This window comes from Apium graveolens, chromosome 3 (genome assembly GCF_009905375.1).
Source record: "Apium graveolens cultivar Ventura chromosome 3, ASM990537v1, whole genome shotgun sequence".
Taxonomy (NCBI): Eukaryota; Viridiplantae; Streptophyta; class Magnoliopsida; order Apiales; family Apiaceae; genus Apium; species Apium graveolens.
Window position 1 is genome coordinate 68,129,198 of NC_133649.1, and position 16,993 is coordinate 68,146,190.

Genomic DNA, 16,993 nt, shown 5'->3' on the forward strand with positions numbered 1-16,993 from the left:
CTACTAGAAGATATGCAGATAGGAAGGCCAATTGTAAATATTTCATGCCTTGTAATTTTGTATAAATGAAGTGGTATCAACGGATGACTTAAAGACCTTCAACGGATGAGAAGCTAAGCTTCAACGGATGTCTCTAAAGCTTCAACGGATAACATCCTTCAACGGATGAGTGCATCAACGGATGAAAGCTTCAATGGATGTTCTGTTGATTAACCGTTGATAAGTGGTAGTTGTACCTACAAACAGAGGCACGTGGGTGAACAGAGATAACTGAAATGTGGCAGCCTAATTTCAGGAACATCAGAAAAAGCAGCCGTTCTACTCTAGTATAAAGAGACATTAAGTCAACAAAGTACTGGAGTGAACTGGAGAAGAAACAAGTGGAGATCTTACTTTATTATTTTATATATCCTTGTCTTCACTTGTAAACTTGGTAATATATAAACCAAGTAGTAGCTAGTAATTAGATAAGAATTTTTCCAGAGCTGTTTAGAAAAATCTTGAGAGAAAAATTATCTAGTTTGTACTAGGATGCAGCTGTGATCAAATTCTTAGATCACAGAATTTCTGAAATACCATCTCTGGTGGAACAACAAATCCACCAGAAAAGTTTTTAAAGGTTTATTGTGTTCTTTACATTTGTGTTTGAATATATATCTGACTGTATCAGCTTAAAGCAATTCACACACTTGTTCATCTTGAACATACAGTCTTTATAAACTGCTCAAAACTTGAAAAAGTTTTGAGATTTACATTCAACCCCCCTTCTGTAAATCTCATTGTTAGTTCTCTAGAAATAACAATTGGTATCAGAGCAGGCTCTTGACAAACAAAGAGTTTAAAGATCTTGGAATCTAACAAAGATGAGTAAGAAGGATATTGGAGTAAAAATCCCAGTTCTTGACAGAGACAGTTATCATCACTGGAAGGTGAAAATGCACCTTCATCTACTCTCCCAAGATGAAGGTTATGTAAACTGTATTGAGAATGGTCCTCACATTCCCCACAAAGTAGCCACAGTTGCTACGGCCACAATTGCTGTTGGTCAATCCATTCCAAAACCTAGAGCAGAATGGACAATGGAAGACACAGAAGAAGTCCACAAGGATAAGAAGGCTATGAACATTTTGTTTAATGGTCTTGACAAGGATATGTTTGATAATGTGATAAATTGCTCAACTGCCAAAGAGGTTTGGGACACAGTTCAGCTGCTGTGTGAAGGTACAGAACAAGTAAAAGAGAACAAGATGCAGCTTCTCATTCAACAGTATGAGTATTTTCATTTTGAAGAAAATGAATCTTTAAATGACACATTTAACAGATTCCAAAAGCTGTTGAATGGATTGAAGCTGTATGGTAGAGTGTACCAGGTGAAGGATTCAAATCTTAAATTCTTAAGATCCTTGCCAAAGGAATGGAAACCCATGACTGTCTCCTTAAGAAACTCTCAGGATTATAAGGACTTCACTCTTGAAAGATTATATGGAATCTTGAAGACTTATGAACTAGAGTTGGAACAGGATGAGGTATTGGAGAAGGGGAGAAAGAAAGGAAGTTCAGTTGCATTGGTAGCTGAAAATGAGAGGGAATGCAGACAAGAAACTGTGAGATCTACATCAAACTCCAAAGATGGTACAAGATATCAGGAATCAAGCAAAGGAAAAGAGCAAGTTGCTGAGAATGAAGACAACTCCAGTCAAGATGACTCTGATAGTGTTGATGAGCATCTTGCATTTCTGTCCAGGAGATTTGCAAAGATGAAGTTTAAGAAAAACACTAGAGCCACTAAACCTCATAAGAACATGGTGGACAAATCAAAGTTCAAGTGTTTCAATTGTGGTATAAGTGGACACTTTGCAAGTGAGTGCAGAAAGCCAACTTCTGAAAAGAAGAAATTTGACCAAGTAGATTACAAGAAGAAATATTTTGATCTGCTCAAGCAAAAGGAAAGGGCTTTCATTACTCAAGAAAAAGATTGGGCAGCTGATGGAGAGGAAGAGAATGAAGATGTGGAGTATGTCAACTTAGCTCTCATGGCTGATTCTGAGGAAAATGAAGTTAGTTCATCAAGCAATCAGGTAACAACTCAGGTAATCACTACTGATGTAACACAACTTACTAAAGAAGAGTGCAATGATGCTTTTAATGACATGTCATGAATGGTACAGTGGAACTACATTTTGTTCCAAGTGAACAACAAATTGCAGACATATTTACCAAGCCACTTGATGAATCAACATTCACAAGATTAGTAAGTGAGCTAGGTATGCTTAATTACTCTTAAAATTCATGTCCTTATTGCAATTTGAATTGAAGCCTGAAATATATTAGTTGCTAGAACAAATTTGACTTTTAATAAAGTTTATACCATCAACGGATGTTTCCTATCCGTTGAAAGTCAAAATTGCTCTATCAACGGATATTCATTATCCGTTGAAAGACAAATACATTTCTGGAATTTTTATCCGTCAACGGATAAAACTGAAGTACCTTTCAACGGATGACAATTTGCCTTATCCGTTGAAATGTCACATCAGTCGATTCAGGTGTTTCACAGCCGTTGATTCTATTTTCTTAACCGTTAATACTCATACATACATTTGTATGTATTGGTTTTAAAGGTAGTTGTTAGAATACTTACAGTTTATTCTTAAACGGCTGAAATTCACTAACATATACTTATTGATTAATCTTTTACTAATTTTTTTTTTTTTTTAAAAGCATATAAGCCCTTCTGATTTTTCATTTTTACTTTACGCTTTCTTAAAATTTCAAGCATTTACCATTTTCACTCTGCAAAACCTTCAAGTTATTCTCTGCAATTTCTACTCACAACAATGGCACCAGTCGTGAAAATTATGTCTCAATCTGGGTTCATCTATAAGAAGAACAATTTCATAGCTTTGGTAGAAAAGAATGAAGCCCATTCAGACTATCACAAAATGATGGACTTCATCAAAAACTGTAAACTTAGCTATGCAATGCTGGAAGCCCCAACGATTTACTGTGAAGTAGTTGAGGAGATTTGGACAACTGCTGAGTTCAACTCCATAGATATGACTATCTCCTTCACTCTCAAAGGTAAAAATCACTGTATTAACTGTGATGATTTACAAGCATGTTTTAAATTACCTGAGAATAATGCCATGACACCACACACTGATAATGATGTATCCAGCATGTTAGATTCCATAGGTTATTCTCTTAACTCTGCTAGTTTAGGGAGTATTAGAAGAAAAGGCCTTAGGAAAGAATGGAGTTTTCTTGGGGATGCCTTTATAAAGGTTTTCTCTGGGAAAATTAGTAATTTTGATGCCATAACTTCATCTCTTGTTAATATGCTCTATATGCTTGTTTCTGATAGGTATTTTAACTTTAGCAACTATGTGATGCTAGAATTGGGTACTAGATTAGGTAACAAAGCTAATAGACCTAATAACATCTATTATGCTAGATTCTTTATGTTATTGGCTAACCATGTTGCTGAAGGTTTGGTCATAATCAATGAGAATAATAAACTCAAGTGCTGGGCACAAGAGAAAAGAGTTCTTGCAGATTTATTGAGAATGGATCTCAACAGCAGTGTGCCATTGGTATATTTACCAATCATGAATGCACCTCAGGTAGGTGAGGTAATTGCTTCTACAACTCCTACTTCTTCCAACCCCTCTATTTCTTTATCTTCTAGTGTGGCCATGAAATCTGTGACAATGCCCCAACAGATTTCTACCAAGGTCACCAAAACTAAACTTTCAAAATCAAAGACAAAGAAAACCACCTCTGTTGTTTCTCAAAAGACAACAGTTGTAACACCAACCATTATCCCTGAGGGGAGTGAACAGGGTGTGAGTGGTGAGGGGAGGGGTGAACATCAAAGAAACCCCCAGGATAAGGAAGGAGAGTTAAGTGCTTCCCAAGCTAGCCAAGCCACAGTTTCTCAAAAAGCTGTGGTGGTTGAAAAGGTATCTAGCACATCCCTAGTTGCATCCTCCCAAAAGGATGTTACTATTGAAAATAGTTCCCAACCAGGAACACAGAACAAACGAGGGAGGGACACTGAAGCCAAACACTCACCAACAAAAGCTTTTATTAGAAGAAAGAAGGCTAGAACCCAATCTTCTACACAGGGTGCACACACTGCACAGATACATCCATCTGTATCTATGCCTTCTCAAACTCAGTTTGATGTGGCTCCAATAAATGCGGAGTCACAGCCCCATTCTCTCACAATAATCACACATCAATCACCAAACACTTCATCACCATCTCTGGATGTGGATATGTTATTCCCATCAATTCCTGATTCTCCCTCTTTACAACTCAGGGAGGAGCCCCACTCAAATACAGGTGATCATCATCTCTTAGATGATTTGTTGGATCGCCCGCAAATTCTTTCAGATATAATTGAAGGATCTGTGTCACCGCATCTCAAATCAATCTACACAGATTCAACAGTTATATCACTTTCAATTTCAACTTCTTTTCCTTCTTCAACGGATATCACTCATCCGTTGACAAGTGGTTGCTCTTCAACAGATAAGCTTAACAGCAGTTATCCGTTGATAACATCAGTTTCACCTTCAACGGATATTCCACATCCGTTGATAGTCTCTCCACACATAACTGAATCAATTCCAAGTGTAGAAGACATGAATACTGTGCAATCACTCTTAGGATTGAGGGAAGGGAGTGAAAATTTGAGTGAGAGGCTGGGTTGCTCCCAGGCAAAAGGAGAGATTGAGAGCTCAAAAATGCATGCTATTTCTTCCAGCATGGCAAAAGTAAGTGAGAGGAGTACCACCTTAGTAGGTGAAGGTGAGGGAGTGAGTTGTGTGAGCCAGGGGGAGCCCCTGATGCAAGAAAATAGAGAAAAAGAGAGAAAGGCAGGTACAGTAGATATAAGGGTGGAACCAGCCATTGCTAGTGAGTCAATGATTGTGGATGATGCTGAAAAGGAAAGACAATTTCAGCACCATTACAAAGCTGTAATTGATAACATTTCCTTGGATGCTGACACTTTTACTCATCCTGTGTCAGCCTATCAAATGTTGGCTGCTCAGGGCAATGAGAAGGCAGAAAAGACACTACATCTAGTACACACAACAAAATCTCTTCAAAGGGATAAAGCTGCTATTAACAAGATGCCTTCTACAGCTGGTGAGCCATCTGAGGAATTTGGAGTAAATTCTGATGATGATGACTCTGTTTCTTTTGATGGAAGCATGAACTTAGGGGGAGATGAAGGCCCTAGTTCAATTCCAAATCTACCTGAATGGGCTTTGACAAAGGAGTATAGATCAGGGGAATTCAATGTCTCCTTAGTCAAACAAATCAACACTATTCAACAGGCCATTCAGAACACTTCACATGCAAGTATCAAGGCTATCCTTCAAGCTCACCTGGACTCACTGCATCTCATGAAGTTGCAGCAAGTAAAGCAGAATCTGAGTATGGATGATCTCAGGAAGGATATTGCTGACTTGAAATCCTACAGTTCTGAAAAATTGGATTCAGTCATGCCCTATGGTACATTGCAGGACTTGGTTTTGAGATTGAAAAAGGAATCAGTTACTGAGAAAAGGCTGGCCAAGTTGGAAGACAGAGTTCAAGTTATTGAAGATTCTGTGGCCACCATTCTTCACAACCAACAATCTCAAACCAGTCTCCTAATGCAGCTGGCAAAAGCACAAGGCTTGACCCCTCTCCTTGATGATAACAAAAAGGGGGAGAGTAAAAGGGAAGGGGAAGGAGAGCCATCTACAAAAATCAAAATATCAAAAGTGCTAGTTCCTGCCATCACTACTTCTCCAATCATTCAAATCAAAGGAAAGCCTGATGGAATTGATTTGATTCAGCTAGCAGCAGCTGAAATTCAAGTGAAAGAGCAAAGGAGGAGAATTGATGAAAGGTTGCAACTGTTGTTTGGCTCTACACAAGATAAATCAACATCTGTGAAATATAGCACAAAGATTGAACCAATCAACATGGAGCTCAAGCCAGTAGGGAGACATAAGGATGGAGAAGCTTCTTCCAAAGAACTACAAGCTATAATTCTCAAGCCCAATAAAAGATCCAATAAGGACTCTACAAAGAATCCTTTAAAAGAAGTGGACTTTCCTCCTCCAAAAGCTGATGAGAACAAGCTTTTAGGTAGGAGTATTGCTTATCTCAAAGAGACCATGGATGAGGCTGTAAGGAGAAATAGGGCTATTATCTCTAGAGAGGGAAAGAGCATATGTGTGATGCAAGGACATCCCAAATTCTCAATAGCCAAGAAGGAAGAAGTCAAGCAACTAAAGGCTGACAAAAGAGCACAAGCAAAGCTTGAACAACAGCTAAAGTCAAGTCAAGTTGAAGAAGAGAAAGGAATTGAAGTCAGGGGTGAAGACAAGATTGCAAACCTAGATGAGGTTTTTGGGAGTATATTTGGTGAGAGTATGGAAGAAAGAGAGGAATGGCAGAAGGGAAACAGAAGAAAGGCCAAGGCACATAGAAGGAGTGGAGATAATACTGAAGTAACCAAATCTATATCTAAACCACTACCTTCCATACCTGAACCTCTTGTTGCTAATCCCACTATAAACATCCATGGTGAACCAATCATTCCAAAAGAGGAACCTATTGATTGGGACACCATCAAATTGCCTACCTTTCTAACCACTCTTCCACTACCAAAGAAACAGAAAAGAAAACCCAAATCTACACCTCCCATAACCTCTAAGAAATTCACTCAAAAACAAAAGCCTAAGCCTAAGCCATCCATTTCTAAAGATGATTATGTTCACATCTGTGACATAAAAGAAATTTCAGACATTGAACTCTATCTGGATGAGCTGGAGGATGTAAGAGGAATAGCTGCTTACAGACAGCTACCAGAGAGATTAGTGTTCAGATACAAAGGAGCTGGGGAAAGAACATGGCCTCTCCACAGGATTCTGAATGAAGGCTACTCTACCTTGATTAGAGTCTTTTCAGCTATACAAAAGGATTCTGGCTTTACCAGAACTGCCAAGACTGAAATTCTCAACAAGATTGCCAATATAAGGAAAACTTGGAGGGAGCCCAATGCTTTACCCAGGACTTTACTCATTCAAGAAAGGGGAATTACAATTCACAAATCACCTCATTGGTTGATGGAATTTAGAGATGATAAAGGAGTCAGAAGATTTTTCAGACTTGAAGACCAACTCAAGATTGCCAGCAATGAAACTCTCAAGGAAATGCAATCTAAGTTGGATATCAGTGTTGAAGATGAAGCTGAATTCTTCAGACAACTCCAACTCCAAATTGAGGAAAATGACAAAGGGCTAGGAAAGAAAACCAGGGAACAAAGAAGAAAAAGATGATTTGCTCAGGCTAAAGGAGTATCCTTGGAAATACTGTAAATCTTCAATTTCTTCCTAGTACATACATTTTTGCAGCATTTTCAAATTTCTACTTAGTTTCAATTCATATATCTGTTAAGTATTTTGTTATCATCAAGTTAACCCTGAATTTATGCCTACAATTCTTATAGACATAAATAGGGGGAGATTGTTAGGAATATATGTGCATTAGTTTGATGATATGTTTAACAAAACACTTAAGTAGAAATTCAGTGTCTGTATCCTCAACGGATAAGACCACTTTGGCTATCCGTTGATGGTGTAGCTTTACTTAGAAATAAGTCTAGTGTTGTAGCATATTTCAGTCTCTGTATTTAAGATGTAATTCTTAGAAGTTGAGAGAAACTATGAGTCATGTTGACTACTAGAAGATATGCAGATAGGAAGGCCAATTGTAAATATTTCATGCCTTGTAATTTTGTATAAATGAAGTGGTATCAACGGATGACTTAAAGACCTTCAACGGATGAGAAGCTAAGCTTCAACGGATGTCTCTAAAGCTTCAACGGATAACATCCTTCAACGGATGAGTGCATCAACGGATGAAAGCTTCAACGGATGTTCTGTTGATTAACCGTTGATAAGTGGTAGTTGTACCTACAAACAGAGGCACGTGGGTGAACAGAGATAACTGAAATGTGGCAGCCTAATTTCAGGAACATCAGAAAAAGCAGCCGTTCTACTCTAGTATAAAGAGACATTAAGTCAACAAAGTACTGGAGTGAACTGGAGAAGAAACAAGTGGAGATCTTACTTTATTATTTTATATATCCTTGTCTTCACTTGTAAACTTGGTAATATATAAACCAAGTAGTAGCTAGTAATTAGATAAGAATTTTTCCAGAGCTGTTTAGAAAAATCTTGAGAGAAAAATTATCTAGTTTGTACTAGGATGCAGCTGTGATCAAATTCTTAGATCACAGAATTTCTGAAATACCATATCTGGTGGAACAACAAATCCACCAGAAAAGTTTTTAAAGGTTTATTGTGTTCTTTACATTTGTGTTTGAATATATATCTGACTGTATCAGCTTAAAGCAATTCACACACTTGTTCATCTTGAACACACAGTCTTTATAAACTGCTCAAAACTTGAAAAAGTTTTGAGATTTACATTCAATCCCCCTTCTGTAAATCTCATTGTTAGTTCTCTAGAAATAACAGATAGTTGTAAAGCTCTGCAAGGCAAGTACCCCTGACCATACTCTTATGGTTCAGTATATATGAATAGATGTTGTTTTATTCTCGCAATGGAACAGAAATGTTTTAAGTTACGTATCCCATGTATTTGGAAATGTTGTTTAAAAATATGTTTTGGGGAAAAGTAACTCCTGAAAGCACCTATCTCTAAACGTGATTAAAATGAAAAGAAGTTTTGAATAGTGTGATGTGACAGAATGGTTTTAAAAAGAAATAGGTGATAGTGATTTTGGAAAACTAGATAAATAAAATGTTCTGATCCACCTATGTCGTGGAATGTTTCGATCCACCATGTCGTGGAATTTTGGAAAGAGGTAAAAAGGGAATTCAGTTGATCTATTGGAATTAAGTAGGCGTAAGTGGCTAATTCGGTTGGGCGCTCTATTTAACCGATTAGTCCAGCATGGGGGAAAGACCTAGCTAGTCTTTTCCCAAGTTCCGGAACACATTCTTATTCTGGATGGCGGTTAGTCGCTATCCGGTGAGGGTAGATTGATCAACTATCTTCACTCGTTAAAAGTCCAATATATATGATTGATTCAGTTTTGAAATTGTTTAACAAATCAACTGGTTTGAGACAGATGATTTAAAAATGAAATAACATGCTAAGATTTAACTCTGGTATTTATACACAACACACGACTGATATTGTTGTTTTTCAGAGCATGCTAATTTTGAATCCGGTTTATGCATGTTTTCTAGGGTTTGTAAACGAGCTATAAATTTTGTTCCTATACTGTTTTTATGTACACTGTTTTACTTGTTATTTATATAGTGGTACTGCTGAGCAATTGATTGCTCACCCTTGCAGAATATTTTGTATGTATGTATTACAGATTCCTAGGAGATTCTTCCCCGGTAGTCATGGCAGAGTTCCAGTTCCTTCCGTGTCAGGCTCCTCTGAGGTAGTTGTGTTGGACCAAAGATGGTCTATTGAGTTTTTGTATTAAGTTAGTTGATTCAGGATGGTTTGCTGTGAGTCGGTTTTATAATAGTTGTAACCTATGTCATACTTAAACTTGGAAAAGGTCTTGGTAAAGGGGTCGTGGTTATATATTATCAATGATGTGGATTATAATATGTTTGTTATTATTATTGTTGGTGACGTCAACTCTTGACCCCGGGGTTGAGGCCGTCACAGTTGGTATCAGAGCTATAGGTCTGAGTTCCTGATTTAGGTTAGAAATAGAGTCTGTTAGATATATTTGAGATGTTATGTCTAATATGATTTGTGTTTAGTTTTCAGAACTTAACAACATGACAAATCAGGACTTTCTAAAATCAGGACTTACTGGAAGTCAGAACTTAATATCAGAACTTAAGGTCATATCAGAACTTAAGTGCGGGAAGACTTTCATATAAGGAAGAAAGCTGATTTACAGTAGAAGATCGAGAATAAAACAAAAGAAGATATGCATGGAAAGAGTTAGAAGACTGAAAGACTTGTAGAAGATATCTGATTGATATATTTTAGGAGACACAATTGTATTCCATATCAATTAGAAGTTATCTTGTAACTGTGTACTATATAAACATAGACTTAGGGTTTACACTATATGTGTTATCATTATCGAGAAAAGTATACATTGTAACCTAGCAGCTCTTAGTGATATTTGTTCATCACTGAGAGAGAACAACGGTTCTTATTGTAACAGGGTTTATTCAATATACTTGATCTTTGTTACATACTTGTGTTAAATCAATTTGATTGTATAAACACTGTATTTAACCCCCTTCTAAAGTGTCGTGTGACCTAACAATTGGTATTAGAGCACATCTGTTAACACACATACAGTAAAGATCCAAACAATCATGTCTGAAGAAGCACAAACTCCCACCAAGCCCACCAAAACTGAAGAAACTTAAAAGACTCAAACTCACAGTCGATATGAGACTATTAGGGTTCCCATACTGAGACCTTCTGAGTATCCCATATGGAAAGTGATGATGGCTATATTTCTGGAAGCTACAGATCCAGAATACCTTGACAGAATTAATGAAGGACCACATAAGCCTACCAAGCTCTCTGTTGTAGTTGCTGATCAACCAACAAAGACCAAACCAAAAGAGAAAGGTGAGTACACAGCTGAAGACATCTCATCTATTTCCAAGGATGCAAGGGTAAGGCATTTGCTGCATAGTGCCATTGATAATGTCATGTCAAACAGGGTAATAAACTGCAAGACTGCAAAGGAGATATGGTATTCCTTAGAAACAAGATGCCATGGAACTGATGCAATTAAGAAGAAGAATAGGAGGACTATACTCACTCAAGAGTATGAGCACTTTGACTCAAAACCTGATGAGTCATTAACTGGTTTATATGACAGATTTGTCAAACTCTTGAATGATCTGTCAGTGGTGGACAAGGAATATGATCTTAAAGATTCAAATCTAAAATTCCTTTTAGCACTTCCTGAAAGTTGGGATTTGAAGTCTATCACCATAAGAGACAACTATGATCTTACTTATGCTCAAGACTCATGAACTTGAGATGGATCAAAGGAGAAAGAGGCATGGAAGAAAGTCAAGGACAATTGCTCTTAAAGCTGAGGAGGAATCTCCTAAAATTGTTGCCTCAAAGAGGGGCAAAGGAAAGGCTCTCATCATAAAGTCCAATTCAGTGTCATCATATTCTGATGATGATGATTCAGAAACTGAAAGCTTACCTGAAATAGATGCTGATGAAGAGATGATGAAATTGTGTGCTCTTATGGTGAAGGGTATCACAAAGATAGCCTACAGGAAATTCAGAAAAGGCAAGAGGTTTTCCAGGAAAAGTGGAAGTTCTGATAAAAAAGGGTTCAGAAAGTCTGAAGGTAAAGGAAAGTCTGACAGAGGAGACAACTAAAATGTCAAATGCTACAATTGTGGTGAAAGAGGCCACATATCTCCTGACTGTAAGAAAGGAAAAAGTGACAAAGGCAAGGCACTTGTCACAAAGAAGAAAAGCTGGACAGACACTTCAGATTCTGAACATAAGGTGAACTATGCCCTGATGGAAAATGCTGATAGCAGCCCTGAAACTGTTGAATTGAAGGTACCTTAAACAACTTATGCCTTTCATACTGATGATATTACTGAGTTGAGATTATATCTTAAAACCATGTTCATTAGTTATAAAGATCAGACTTTAACATGTGAAAGATTAACATCTGAAAATCTTTCTTATAAAAAGAGAAATGATTATTTAGAAAAGGAGTTAGTTTTTCTTCATTAAACTAAGAAAGAAAAAGATGATGCTTTATATGTTAGAGATGAAGTGTTAAAATTGAATGAATCTCTAAAAGCTGACTTAGAAAAGGAAAGAGGGATTATCATAACTTAGACTAACTCTGGCAGAACAACTCAGAATTTATGAAGCAGTGGAAACTGGAAAGAGGGCTTAGGTTATGGAGATGATAAAAGTGAAAAAGGAACTGAACAAATTGAGCCAATTGTTGTTAAACAGACTGCTAAGCCAAAGGTAAATCCTGTTAAGTTTGTAGCAAAAACTGTAAAGTCTGATTCTGAAAAGATGAAAGAGTCTGTGACAGAAGTCAAAGATGAGTCAACTTCTGATAAATTAAAAAAGGATAAACCAGCTGAAGTCAACATAGGCTTAATGACAAAGAAGCAGCTTAAGCATAAGCTGAAAGACATTAGGAATGTCAACAAGGTAAAGGAAGCTAGGAAAAATAGGAATGGAAAGAAAGGTGTGAACAAAAGCAATAATTATATGCCTGTTCCTAATGCTCCTAGAAAGAACTGCTATAACTGTGGAAACTCTAACCATCTTGCTTCTTTTTGCAGGAATAATAAAGATATAAACTCTTTACCTCCTAGATTAGGAGTTAAGAGTCAGTCTGTTAGGTTTAAACCACAAAATCCTTGTTTTCATTGTGTTAGTTTATGGCATTCCATTTATACTTGTAAGGAATATCATAGTTTGTACTATGATTATTATCAAATAAAACTTCTTTAAAGAAAGTTAATATTATTCCTTCTAGTATAAAGTCTGATACAAAGTCTGATATAAACTCTGATAAACAGGATGTTAGCATAAACTCTGAAATTAAATCCGCTACAAAAGCTAACAAACTTAAAAAGGCCAAAGGATTCAAGTTGGGTCCTTAAAACTAACCATTAGTGGTCTTTGTGATTGCAGGGCAACAGGAAAAACATCCTAGTTCTAGACAGTGGATGTTCGGGACATTTGACTGGAAATAAAGTCCTGCTATCAGACTTTGTGGAGAAAGCTGGCCCAGGAGTTTCTTATGGAGATGGCAACATGGGAAAATTCTTGGATATGGCAATATCAATCTTGGGAATGTCATCATTGAAATAGTAGCTCTTGTCTCAGGACTTGAACACAATCTGCTAAGTGTGAGTCAAATCTGTGATAGAGGTAATCATATGGATTTCTTTGAAGAACACTGTGAAGTTGTAAGTAATTCTACATGCAAAGTGGTTCTGAAAGGTTACAGGTTACAGGCATGGTAACATTTATGAAGCCAGACTTTCAACAAGTTCTGATGGTTCTGCAATCTGTCTGTTGAGTAGAGCATCAATTGAAGAAAGCTGGAATTGGCACAAAAGACTCTCTCATTTAAATTTCAACAACATAAATGAGCTTGTAAAGAAAGATCTTATGAGAATACTTCCAAAATCAGTATTTGCTCCTGATGGCCTTTGTGATTCATGTCAAAAGGTAAAATAAAGAAAATCTTCATTCAAGAGCAAAACTGAATTTTCAATTCTTGAGCCTTATCACCTACTGCATGTTGATCTATTTGGTCCAGTCAATATCATGTCTATTGCAAATAAGAAATATGCTATGGCTATAGTGGATGAGTTAATAGGGTACACTTGGGTGTATTTCTTGCACAAAAAGAATGAAACTGCATTTACTCTAACTGATCATATCAGACAGCTAGATAAGTTGGTCAAAGATTCTATTAAAATTATAAGAAGTGATAACGACACTGAGTTCAAAAATTCAATCATGGAAGAGTTCTGCAAAGAGCAAGGAATCAAAAAGGAATTTTCTGCACCTGGAACTCCACAGCAAAATGGAGTTGTAGAAAGAAAGAACAGGACTCTCATTGAAGCTGCCGAACTATGTTTAATGAAGCAAAGCTACCAACCTATTTTTGGGCTGAAGCTGTGCAGACTGTTTGTTTTTTTACACAGAATTTTACACACATAAACAAGCATGGAAAAACCCCATATGAGATGGTGAAGAAAAAGAAGCCAAATCTGAAATACTTTCATGTATTTGGATATAAGTGTTTTGTTCTTAAGACTCATCCTGAACAGCTATCAAAATTTGATCTAAAAGCTGATAAAGGAATTTTTGTTGGATATCCGCTTTCCACAAAAGCCTTCAGAGTCTACAATTTAAGAACAAGGGTTGTCATGGAATCTATCAATGTATCTTTTGATGATAAGAAGATTACCAGACTTGAATATTTCAATGATCATGATCAACTGAGATTTGAAAATGAAGATTTAAATTCTGATTCTGTAAATTCTGATGACTTAAACTCTGATCCTGTAAGTTCTGACGCGTTAAGTTCTGATATCATTGAAACTGTGGTAACAACTCCAAAGGAAAATGCACCTGTCCAGGGGGAGCAAGCTGAAGATCCTACCACAACTCAAGACTCTTAAGAAGCATCATAACCTATCACTGGCTCTTCAAGTTCTGATTCATCAAGTTCTGATGAGCCAAATTCTAATAATTCTGGAAACCCCGATACTTCAAATCCTGATGGATCCAACTCAAATTCTAAAGTCTCAGAGAGCATACCTATAGGGGGAGCATCAGAAAATGCTGATGGAGATAACATGGATCATGGGGGAGGATCCAGTTTTAGAAATCAAGTTTCATCTGCAAGGAAGTGGACAAATCACATACACCTGACTTAATAATTGGAGATCCTGAAGTAGGTGTCAGAACTAGAACAGCAACATCAAATAAATGTCTCTATCATTCCTTTCTATCTCATACTGAACCAAAGAAAGTGGAAGAAGCTCTTCAACATGCTGATTGGGTGCAAGCAATGCAGGAAGAGTTAAATGAATTTGGAAGAAATAAAGTCTGGACCCTAGTTCCAAGACCAAAAAACAGATCAGTTGTTCGAACAAAGTGGGTGTTCAGAAACAAAACTGACAGTGATGGCATAATTATAACGAACAAAGCAAGGCTGGTTGCTAAAGGGTACTCTCAACATGAGGGTATTGATTATGATGAAACATTGCTACCAGTTGCTAGATTGGAAGCCATAAGAATCTTTTTGGCTTATGATGCTCATAAAAAGTTTAAAGTGTTTCAAATGGATGTGAAAAGTGCTTTTCTAAATGGAGAATTGGAAGAAGAGGTGTATGTTGAACAACCTCCAGGCTTTGTAGATTCAAAATTTCCAAATCATGTCTACAGACTTGACAAAGCACTTTATGGCCTTAAGCAAGCTCCAAGAGCATGGTATGAGACTTTAGCTAAATTCCTTCTAGGAAAGTGGATTTCACAGAGGTACAATTGATAAAACACTGTTCTACCTCAACCATGGAAATGACTTACTTTTGGTACATATATATGTTGATGATATCATATTTGGTTCTATAAATGCCAAACTCTGTGAAAGGTTTGCAAAGCTAATGCAGTCAAGATATCAAATGAGTATGATGGAAGAACTTAGTTATTTTATGGGATTCAAGTCAAGCAAAATGAAGAAGGTACTTTTATCTGTCAATCCAAGTACACCAGAAATTTACTCAAGAAATTTAGAATGCAAGACAGTTCAACTGCATCCACTCCCATGGCCACTGCAGCCAAGTTAGATAAAGATACTGGTTCATCAGTAGATATTACTAACTACATAGGTATGATTAGATGTCACACCCCCAACTTAATAATACATAATATATAACTATTACAATATTTAAAAGAAAGTAAATATAACTGAATCCAAGATCTTACAATTTAGGGTTTGGAACAGCCCAACACTAACATCTATTACAAAGGGTTTTAATATCGAGTCCTCACACAAACTATCTCTTATTCTACCTGAGCTCAGACATACGCATCGGCATCACAAGTCTTACTTGCTGTCTTCTTGAATCTAACCATAGCTGCTAGCTGTAATATCAGGGGTAAAGCAAGTAGTGAGCCAAATGCTCAGCAACTGCTAAACAATAAGATACAAAATATAAAATGAGATATAACATTGTGAAGATAGAGCTAATAATAATAAGAGATGAACTTTTGGGTGATGGCATCATTTGTTTGTATCAAAATATTTTCAAAATTATATCTTAATCAAAAACCATTTTATGACGCTACGGATTACAGCTGGTGATCAGCCGCGAAGTAATCCCGAACCTCGCTGGGTTCTAAAACATTAATGGGATCCCTAGGCAACTTTTAAGCCTACAATATAAGTGTGGAAAGGACTCACGTCTCAGTCCAGATCCACAATTCAAAGAAAACATTTATCCTCCTTTGGGACTGAAAATCCATATTTTAATCATTTCAAAAACTGATGCCGATTGATAATAAAATCTCTTAAATAGTAAACATTTTTATCAAGGGATTGAAGTTTGACTTGAAACACTGAAATTATGTTCACTAAATTTTAGGGCCAAGATCCACTAGACTGCACTCTTTCAGGGTAATTGAAAGGTTTCCATTTACAAGAATTTTGACAAGGAGATTTAGTAGGGTTTTTGGATAATAGGAAGCAGTAATGCCAAACTAGGCTTAAAGCAATGGTTTTAGATAAGGTATAGGTATTAGAACATCAAGAAGATAAGCATTACTAGTTCCCCTGTAATCTTATGATCATAAGGCAACTCCCAAACTTGATGTGGCTCAAGAGGCTAGCTTGGGCTTCCCCCTGGGCCTAAGCTTAAAGTCCATGGTTTCCCTGTTTTTCTGGGCAGAAAATGCCCTGACTTGAACTAACTTGTGACACATGATTCTAACTCAAATCCTATGAACTATGGCTGGAAAAACTCCTCTGACACTCCCTCTAACTAAGGCCTAACAGGGCCTAATGAGGGCCTATTTATGACATGGTCAAAACTTCCTATTTCTAAGTTACAACAAAACTGTCCCCTGCTGGACAGATTTTGTGATTTCACTCGTGCACCTAACCAAATGACTTACAAACCTCCAAAAAACACCTAAAACCTTTTATATACCCCTAGTGCTAGCTTCTGGTGGCTTGGGCCTCAAAGTGCACAACAAATGCTCATTCAAAACTTCCCTATAACTAGTGCATCAAATCTGGAAAAAATGCAAACACTAACTAATCCCTTTCCACCTTGACTCCACTTATTAACCAAGAATCCAACCTTTACTAAAGCAAACCTAGTGCATCAACATCCTAAAATAGTGCCTCAACAAGAGGGGAGATCATCCATGC